The sequence below is a fragment of the Mauremys reevesii genome, linkage group 14 (assembly GCF_016161935.1).
Source record: "Mauremys reevesii isolate NIE-2019 linkage group 14, ASM1616193v1, whole genome shotgun sequence".
In the NCBI taxonomy this organism is placed as follows: domain Eukaryota; kingdom Metazoa; phylum Chordata; order Testudines; family Geoemydidae; genus Mauremys; species Mauremys reevesii.
In genome coordinates this window covers 7,968,816-7,978,514 of record NC_052636.1, presented here as the reverse complement: position 1 = coordinate 7,978,514, position 9,699 = coordinate 7,968,816, and the positions used below count along the sequence as shown (strand labels likewise).

General features: G+C 47.9%; 1 non-coding gene across 1 annotated transcript; it reads left to right on the top strand.

The window, feature by feature from the left end:
- Nucleotides 1-9,394: 9,394 nt before the first annotated feature.
- Nucleotides 9,395-9,476, top strand: TRNAS-GCU. Its single transcript has one exon. It is a non-coding gene; the product is annotated as a tRNA-Ser (tRNA).
- Nucleotides 9,477-9,699: the final 223 nt, after the last annotated feature.

Here is a 9,699-nt window from a genome sequence, read left to right as displayed (position 1 = left end):
TCTGTTGCAGGGTTCTGCCCTTCCCTTCATAAGAAAAGAAGAATGGCCAGACCAAAGGTCCATCCAACCCCATATCCTATCTGCCAACAGTGGCCAATGCCAGGTGCCCCAGAGGGACTGAACCTAACAGGCAATGATCAAGTGATCTCTCTCCTGCCATCCATCTCCACCCTCTGACAAACAGAGGCTAGGGATACCATTCCTTACCCAGGCTGCCTAATAGCCATTAATGGACTTCACCTCCATGAATTTATCTGCAAAAATAATGAGGAGTACTTGTGGCACCTTAGAGACTAACAAACTTATTTGAGCATAAGCTTTCGTGGGCTAAAATCCACTTAATCAGATGCATACAGTGGAAAATACAGCAGGAAGATATATATATATACACAGAGAACATGAAAAAATGGGTGTTGCCATCCACACTATAATGAGAGTGAGCAGTTAAGGTGAGCTATTATCAGCAGGAGAAAAAAACCTGTAGTGACAATCAGGATGGCCCATTTCCCACAGTTGACAAGAAGGTGTGAGTAACAGTAGGGGGACAAATAAACATGGGGAAATAGTTTTACTTTGTGTAATGACCCACCCACTCCCAGTCTTTATTCAAGCCTAATTTAATGGTGTCCAGTTTGCAAATTAATTCCAATTCAGCATCTCTCGTGGGAGTCTGTTGTTGAAGGTTTTTTGTTGTAATATTACGACTTTTAGGTCTGTAATCGAGTGACCAGGGAGATTGAAGTGTTCTCTGGCTGTGTTTGAATGTTATAATTCTTGATGTCTGATTTGTGTCCATTTATTCTTTTATGTAGAGACTCTCTGGTTTGGCCAATGTACATGGCAGAGAGGCATTGCTGGCACATGATGGCACATATCACATTGGTAGATGTGCAGGTGAATGAGCCCCTGATGGCATGGCTGATGTGATTAGGTCCTATGATGGTGTCCCCTGAACAGATATGGGGAGAGAGTTGGCAATGGGCTTTGTTGCAAGGATAGGTTCCTGGGTTAGTGTTTTTTTTGTGTGGTTGCTGATAAGTATTTGCTTCAGGTTGAGTGGCTGTCAGTAAGCAAGGACTGACCTGTCTCCCAAGATCTGTGAGAGTGAGGGATTGTCCTTCAGGATGGGTTGTAGATCCTTGATGATGCACTGGAGAGGTTTTAGTTGGGGGCTGAAGGTGACGGCTAGTGGGGTTCTGTTACTTTCTTTGTTGGGGCTGTCCTGTAGTAGGTGACTTCTGGGTACTCTTCTGGCTCTGTCAATCTGCTTCTTCACTTCAGCAGGTGGGTACTGTAGTTGTAAGAATGCTTGATAGAGCTCTTGTAGGTGTTTGTCTCTGTCTGAGGGGTTGGAGCAAATGCGGTTGTATCTTAGAGCTTGGCTGTAGACAATGGATTGTGTGATGTGATCTGGGTGAAAGCTGGAGACATGTAGGTAAGTACAGCGTTCAGTATGTTTCCGGTATAGGGTGGTGTTTATGTGACCGTCGATTAGCACAGTAGTGTCCAGGAAGTGGATCTCTTGTGTGGACTGGTCCAGGCAGAGGTTGTAGGTGGGATGGAAATTGTTGAAATCATGGTGGAATTCCTCAAGGCTTTTCTTTTCCATGGGACCAGATGATGAAGATGTCATCAGTGTAGCACAAGTAGAGTAGGGGCATTAGGGGACGAGAGCTGAGGAAGCGTTGTTCTAAGTCAGCCATAAAAACGTTGGCATACTGTGGGGCCATGTGAGTACCCTAGCAGTGCCGCTGACTTGAAGGTACACATTGTCCCCAAATGTGAAATAGTTATGGGTGAGGACAAAGTCACAAAGTTCAGCTGTGACATTATCGGGGATACTGTTCCTGACGGCTTGAAGTCCATCTTTGTGTGGAATGATGATGGAGCGTCTACATAGCCAGACAATCCTGCTGTCAGGGTGCCAATGCCTGAGATGATGGGGCATCCAGGATTTCCAGGTTTATGGATCTTGGGTAGCAGATAGAATAACCCTGGTTGGGGTTCTAGCTGTCTTATTGCCAAGGGACGGAGAAACTCAGCCAGCAGCAGAGGGTGCAGAACACCGCCCTAGTGTGGGGGTGACAGCGCCTCCAAGATCCTGACACCCCTATTGGTTCCACTGCTGGTTGTTTTCCTTTTCCGGTGGGACTTTGGGCAAGTTGCTCCCACCTCTAGGGCTCCGTCCCCAGCAGGCAAATGGGGATTTCGTACCTTCCCGCTATTGGAAAGTGCTGGGAGAATCCCCCAGCCAAAGCTGCTCTGACAGCGCTAAGCAGCATCTGACCATTCAAGGTCAGAGCGCACTGCCCAGGAGGAGGAGTGTTTGGCTCTGGGGTTTCACTTCAGCCCAGTCTAGAGAGAGGGGCCCAGCCATGGGGTTTGGCTCAAGAAGACCAAGTCTCCAATTTGTTATGGGCGTTTTGAATTCCAGTCCTGAGCTCCAAAGTGCTTGGTGTCATTTGCACATTTTAGAAGCATGATCTCCACTCCATTTTCCAAATCATTCATGAAACTATTGAATAGTACCGGACCCCGGACTGATCCCTGCCGGACCCACTAGGTGCACCCTCTCCGTTGGGCAGCCAACCATGGAGAAGGGCCCTTGGAGTCTGGGATTTCAACCAGCTCTGCACCCACATGACACTGATTGAATCTAGACCTCATTTCCCTTGTTTGCTTGTGAGAATGTCCTTTCTCCTTCACACAGGGCTTTATCACCCCTTATCTCACTCAGGCTCACGACTACCCAGAGTTTGAGAACTGTCCCTGTTCCCATTGGGCAGATGGGGAGGAGCCTGAGGTATAAAGAAGGGAAGAGACCTGTCACCAGATGGATCAGACTGAACAGGTTTCACATCTCGAGGAGGCTCTTACCTTCTAAACAGGGACGGCTGTTTTCTAGTAAAGTCACTGAAAGGGAAGGAGAAAACTCGAAAGAGGTTCCTCCTGGCGCTCACGTCTGTGAACCCGAATACTCTCTCAGTCCTCAAAGAGAGACCTGGAGAAGGAGACTTGCTGCAGCAAAGCCACAGGGGTCTCTGAGGTCTCCCTGGCCCCTCGCCCCATCCTGCCTGGCTGATGTCAGCATCTCTCTGTGAGGTCACCACCTTCCCACCGCCTTTGACCAATAGTCTGAGGTCCTGCCAAAGGCCTTTGTGATGTCACTGCCACACCCCTCCCTTGCTGTGCCAATGTCCTGCCCCTGTCCAGGCACTTTGCAGGTTTGAGCTACTCCCTGTGGTCACCCCACTCAAGGAGCGTTCGTTCTAGGCAGCAAGCCGGCTAGACAGGGAAACATCAGATGCTGCTCCCAATACTACACTCAGTTTTTCAGAAATGAGTCGACTTTATGGCCAGAAGAGACCATTAGAGCATCTAATCTGACCCCCTGCATATCACAGGCCTCCTGTATGACACAAGAGCTACTTTTGGGGGCAAACACATTCCAGAAAGGCATCTAGTCTTCATTGACTGACATCAAGAGATGGAGAATCCACCACTTTCCTTGGTAGCTTGTTCCTGTGGTGAATCATCCTGACTGTTGAATATTTGTGCCTTATTTGTAATATGAATTTGTCTCTTTTCACCTTCCAGCCATTGGGTCTTGTTATTCCTTTCTCTGCTATTTTAAAGAGTCCTTTAATACCCAATATTTTCTATCCATTAAGGCACTTCAACACTTCAGTGAAGTCACCTTTGAATCTTCTTTTGATAAACTAAGCAGGTTGAGCTCTTTCAATAGCTCACTAGAAGGCATTTTTCTCCAGCCCTCAGAACATTTGGTGGCTCTTTGCTGCCCCAGCTCCAATTTCACAACATCTTTTTCAAACGAGGAAACCAAAACTGAAGGCAGTATTCCAGTTTCAGTCTCACTGATGCCGTGTCACCTCCTGTGACGTTATTGACATAATCTGTAACCGTATAGATCACCGTTGTGACCGCTGTTCTATTTGGAGCCAATATTGTAGAAAGGTTGTCGCGTAAGGGGTCTATGGAGAGGTTCTGATTGGCTGATTATAATTATGCTATTTCTAGATGTGTATCATTTTTATAGTTGACGTTATGAATTCCTGCCCATTTCCCCACTGGCTGGAGCATGGCTAGAGTGTGTCTGTGGTTAATGATGTTGCTGTAGATTGTTCGTTTCCTGCCTTGGCAATTCAGATAGTGCCTTTTCCCAACATATCTCCAGCACATCATTAGTTCCAATAACAGGGGCAGCTTTTCTCTGGGGCACTGAGATTTTTTGGGGAGATGGTGGCTCCTTTTTTTCCTCACCCTGGAGTAAACTCAGCTTTTTATTCCATGGTTCATGTTTTATGGAATAACAACATCAGCATGAAGAAAGAGGAGCGGGAATATCTCACTGCCAGGGCTGAAGGTGGCCACGTCTCCTCTGTTTGACTGTTACCATTGCAGGAGAGAAGGTGTCAATGGAACCGAATGCCCTGGCTCAGACAAGAGAAGGGAAACTATTGGACACTGGAGGTTGTCCCAAGTGGACTCCTCAAAAATGGGTATGCTTATCCATGCCTGTTGCTCCAAAGCCCTGAAGTAAAGACATCTCACTAGGATCCTGTATGTGGGATAAAATTAATAATTAGACCAAAGTATTGTATAATGGGCAATGTGTGTGTTAATTCTTGAAAGAAGTGTTTTAAAAGGATAAAAGTGTTAGCAACCCACCAGTAGACAAATGTACATGTAAACACAGTACTTACATTACCAGTAATCACATTTACTATTTGCCACAACCAAAAAGTCTCAGCTTACTGTAAGCACTGATTTAGCTCAGTTCTCTATCAATCTTGGCATTGAATGGCAAACAGTTACCAATCATCTGTTTAAAAAGGTAAAAAGGTAACATAGTTCCTAAAAACAAAAACAAACAAACAAAAAACACAATGTGGGAAACAGAACCATTCATATTATACATGCAAATGGGGACATGTTAAGAATTGCCACTGCAGAAAGACATAACAGCTTACCATTGGTATAACATATTTTCTGGATGGTCTCCCACAACTACTGGCATACTAATGTTACTACCCCTAATTGTTTTTGGTTTTAAATTGTATGTGTTTAACTGAAATGTTTAAAATGTGCTGGTAAATGTATGCAAAGCTAAAGCCACAGGCCCAAATCACCTCCTAGTATTTTCTATTACATGGACTAAATAAGAAGTGACACTGGCGATTAATAATCTTAGTGTCAAAAGGGGGATATGTAGGAGCAGGATTTTATAATGTCCCATAAGAATTAAAGTATAATTTGATTTCATCCTGCTAGCCACCCTTTTTGAATAGCAGAAAGAAATGACCCTCTGGGACTATAAGATTCCGTTTTCCCATATGCATTAGAAGTTGGGCCCTCTCTTAACTCTTTGTTTTAAGATTTAGTTAGTAGGAGACAGGATTCTCCATTGTGTATATGTTAAGTAAATTAGAGAAACATTGAAGGCCTGGGTCTCAATGTAAATTGTCTTGGTTATTGATTGTAAAATTTAGCAAGGTTTAATTTGCAATGCCTTTTTGCTCGATATAAAATACTACTGTTTGTATTCTCAATCTGTTTGTGTGAATGAGGAATGAATGCATCAGGAAAAGATAAGGTATGAAGGCCATTGTTATAGCCAGAGTCAAGGAAAGAAGCAAAAAGACTTAAAGAGCATCAAAGAATCATCAGGCACAGCTTACTACCCAGACAGCTGTTAAACTGTCTGGCATCGCAGAGTGGATACATGCTTCGCAGTGTAAGAATGCACCACCCTCAGCGAACCAATCATCACCTCAGGACCACGCAGAGTCAATTTTGACTCCAGAAGAAGATGTAGAGGAACAGCCTGCAATACCTTACAATCAACGTTCTCGTAAGGGTTGCCAGAAGCAGACGACAACCTAAAGCAAGGCCCAAGAAGAAGCAGTAGTGAGCCTAGCGCCTGCTGCCTGGTGGACATAAAACTGTGATTGCAGTTCCCTCAGTTGAGGTTGTCAGAACCAGAAGGGCCCTGCCTCCAACATGCACCTCTGGTGGTGCCTGTTCCTCGGCTGTTGATGTCTGAAGGTCTGGGAAGTCCACAATGACAATTCTTTTATCGAGCAGCAAGTGTGGATAGCTCAGACCCTTAATATTTCTAAATGCTGGGTCTGCAGCCACATCCCAGCCCACTCTCAAACTGATGTTCCTGTCCTGGCTATCCCACTCAATTCCTTAGACCTCACTGGAGGACCTTGTCCATTTAACACAGTATGGAACAGTAATGACACCTGGGAAGAGACTATTGGCAGTTCCTTTATCCCACTTGGGGGAGTAATACACCAGGCAGAAAGGCTCCTAAGGTTACAAGCAGTAGTAGTGCCCTGGCCAAAGAAACAGGGGTGATCTGACACATGGCCCTCCAAAACTGTCAGGCATTGAACATAGTGCTGGCGGCCAAAGGAGGGTACTGTGCTCTCATTGGAAAACAACACCAATGAGGTAATAGATCGCACTAGCCACTTAGAACAAATCGCATATCTTCCCCATAAAGAGCCGAGTTCTTTATGGAAGTGGCTAAGTAACCTGTTCAATTTCTCTGGCATAGGAAACTGGTTGTTTCAGGGAGCCCTGACTATCCTGTTTGGAATCCTAATAATTTTTGTATGTTTTCAGTTAGTCTCCTGTTGTATCCAAAATCCTGTAAGGCATGCCACCCAGGTGACTGCCCCAAAACAGAGTGCTAATATGATAATTTTGAATATTGCTGATGGACAAAGAGATAAAGAACGGTTAATATGTGGAACTCAGTAAAATGTTGGTCATGGCGTGTACGCTTGACCAAAAGGAGGGATTGTGAAAGTAGAATTAATTATATTGTAAAAATAAGAATGGATTAAAGAAATGTTGTATGTACCTTTAAGCAGAAATAAGAAATGTTGAAATACAGGTGCCAGGAAAAGAAACATTAGGCATAAACAAGGGTGCTAATGGCAAAACATTAACAGAAGATCGGTAATAGTTAGTAAGGAAATAAGATATGCATACTTAGCCCAGGTAAACTTATCTGATTCTGCTTCCTTTGTTATCTTGTTAAGTTCTCACCCTTTTATCTGTATAAATAAGATAGTTTGTGTCTTGCATGGTGCTCACATTATCTGGGTGTCTTTAGCAGAGCGCTGTGCTAATAAAACAGAGTGGTCTGACAAACTGAGTCCTGAGTCTAACTTTGACAGTGGTGACCTCACAGAGAGATGCTGACATCAGCCAGGCAGGACAGGGATGAGGGGGCCAGGGAAACTTCAGAGACCCCTGTGGCTTTGCTTCCGCAAGTCTCCTTCTCCAGGCCTCTCTGAGTATTGAGGGAGTATTCGGGTTCACGGACGTGAGCACCAGGAGGAACCTCTTTCGAGTCTTCTCCTTCCCTGTTAGTGATTTTACTAGAAAACAGCCGTCCCTGTTTAGAAGGTAAGAGCCTCCTGGAGGTTTGAAACCTGTTCAGTCTGATTCTAAGCTCATGTGAGCGCACTTTATTCAGGTCATTCAATGTCTGAAATTCAAGATCTGATGGTTAGTTTGAAAATCAGGGCTCTTGGGTTCTATTCCCAACTCTGCCCCTGACTGGCTGTGTGACCTAAGACAAGTCAATTCTCCTTTCTCAGCCTGAGCTTCTCTCTCTTTCGAGTAGGGGTAATAATGATCCGCTCCTACCTAGCTCAACACAGTCACTCTTCCACAACACACATACTGTCTCTCCCCACACACACACACAGTCTCCACACTGCAGTTGAAAAGCAGCTGGCAATCTAGTAGGATGCCCCTGGAACAATGGGAGAGAGAAACCTGCATCACTGAAAGTGCAGCCATGGAGACACCACACAGCAGCCTTGCCTAGCAGGGGCAGGGGTGCGAGAAGGGACATCATCCGAGCTCCCTGCATCCAGGTCACTTTCCTCAGCCGGGCTGCGTCAGGGGAGGGCAGAGAGCAGCAGCTTCTGATGCTCCCCTCACAGCCCAGCCCAGGTGGGGAAAGTGACCAGGACGCAGGGAGCACATAGTGTTGCTCCTCGCTCCCCCCAGCCTCTGTGGGGCCACGGAGGAGCACTGGGGCAGGGGAGAGCAGTGATTACCTTTGCATGGCCACACGGTGCCCTTTGACCCCCTGGAGCCCTGGGCGGCTGCCGGGGGCCCCACCCCTAAGGCCGGCCGGGCTCCCCAGCACGAACAGCAGAGACACAGGGAGACTGGCCACCCACTGAGCAGAGGTAGCCTGGGCGGCTCGTAATGGAGGCTCAGGGGGGCTCAGCCTCCCCAAACCTTGCGTTGCCAAGGGGACAGTGGGGCCCATGACTGGGGCCCTGGCCAAATTGGGCCCCCCTGGGAAAGTCTCCCCCACTGTGGCCCCAGGGCTGGAGGAGCTCCCACTCCCTGCTACGGCCCGGGGGCTGCAGCAGGGCACAGAGCTTCTCTGGTCTGGGGGCCGCTGGGGGGCGGGGGTAATGGTGTGACTGGGTGGGGCCTGTGGGGGGTGGGGTGGAACAGAGGTGACAGTGGGTGGGGCCGTGGGTGGAAGGAGTGGAAGGGGGCGGAGCCACACACAGAAGTGGGGGGGGGGGCAGGGTTCCGGTGCTGGGGCCCCCGCACTTGTTCTCCCTTTCCCTGGGCTTTGGCATCACTAGCCCCTGCTTAACGAGTAGGGGTCAGTGGTCCCCAAAATGTGGGGTGTGACTCCTAGGGGGACACAGAGGAAGATTGATGGGGGCACCTCAGGGCCTGAGCCAGCCCCCATGGAGGGCAGGGAGGGAGCCCCACTCAGCCCCACTCTGTCCCAGCTCTTCCCCAACCCCCTCAGCCTGGGCCCCTGGTTCCCAGCCCGGCCTCGACCCCCTTACCCCTGTCCGCACCCCTCTCCCCAGCAAGCAACGGCCCCACTCCCAGCCCCGGTTCTCAACCGCGGCTTCCGAGGGGCCACAGCCATGGGTACGAGGGCGCAGTGTGAAATGTTTGGGGCCCACTGGGTTAGGGTGACGTCCTCAATCACTTCTCTGCAGTCCAATGAGAGCGATTCCTCCCCCCCCCCCCCCACCGTCAGGGCGGCCGAGGGACGTTCTGCTGCCCTTCACTCGTACAAGGAGGAGAATAACATTTCATTCCACTCAGTCCTAAAGTGATTTGCAACCCACCACCATCCCAAACTGGTCATTTTGGGGAAGCGGCCCCATCATGCTGCATAGCTAGGCAGAGTAGGGGTATCTATGCAAACACGGCCTGTTCCTGAAGTCTTCCCCCAGCTCCTCACTAGATGTGAGGGGGGAGCTCATTCAGCCCCTGCTTATGCTTAGTATTGGGAAACTCCTTAGTGGCCCTATCTCTGCTGGCCTTAGATTTCTCCTCCTGTCCCTGTCTTAGCAGCTCAGATGAGGTGGCCGAGTGGTTAAGGTGCTGGCCTGCTAATCCATTGTGCTCTGCATGCATGGGTTCAAATCCCATCCTCATCGGATGCATTTAGTCTTCATTCTCCTTGATAGACAACTATCTCCACCCTTGGTACAATGACAGATCAAACAATGTTGCTTCTTGCAAACTAAAACCTTCTCAGAATCTCAGCCCCCCCCCCGCCCCCTTTGCTTCAAATAAAATGTCTAAATCCCAGATTTCTAAAAAAATTCTCTAGTCCTGCATTTCTTACTTTTTATCTCAAAAGGGAACAGCCTCATAATC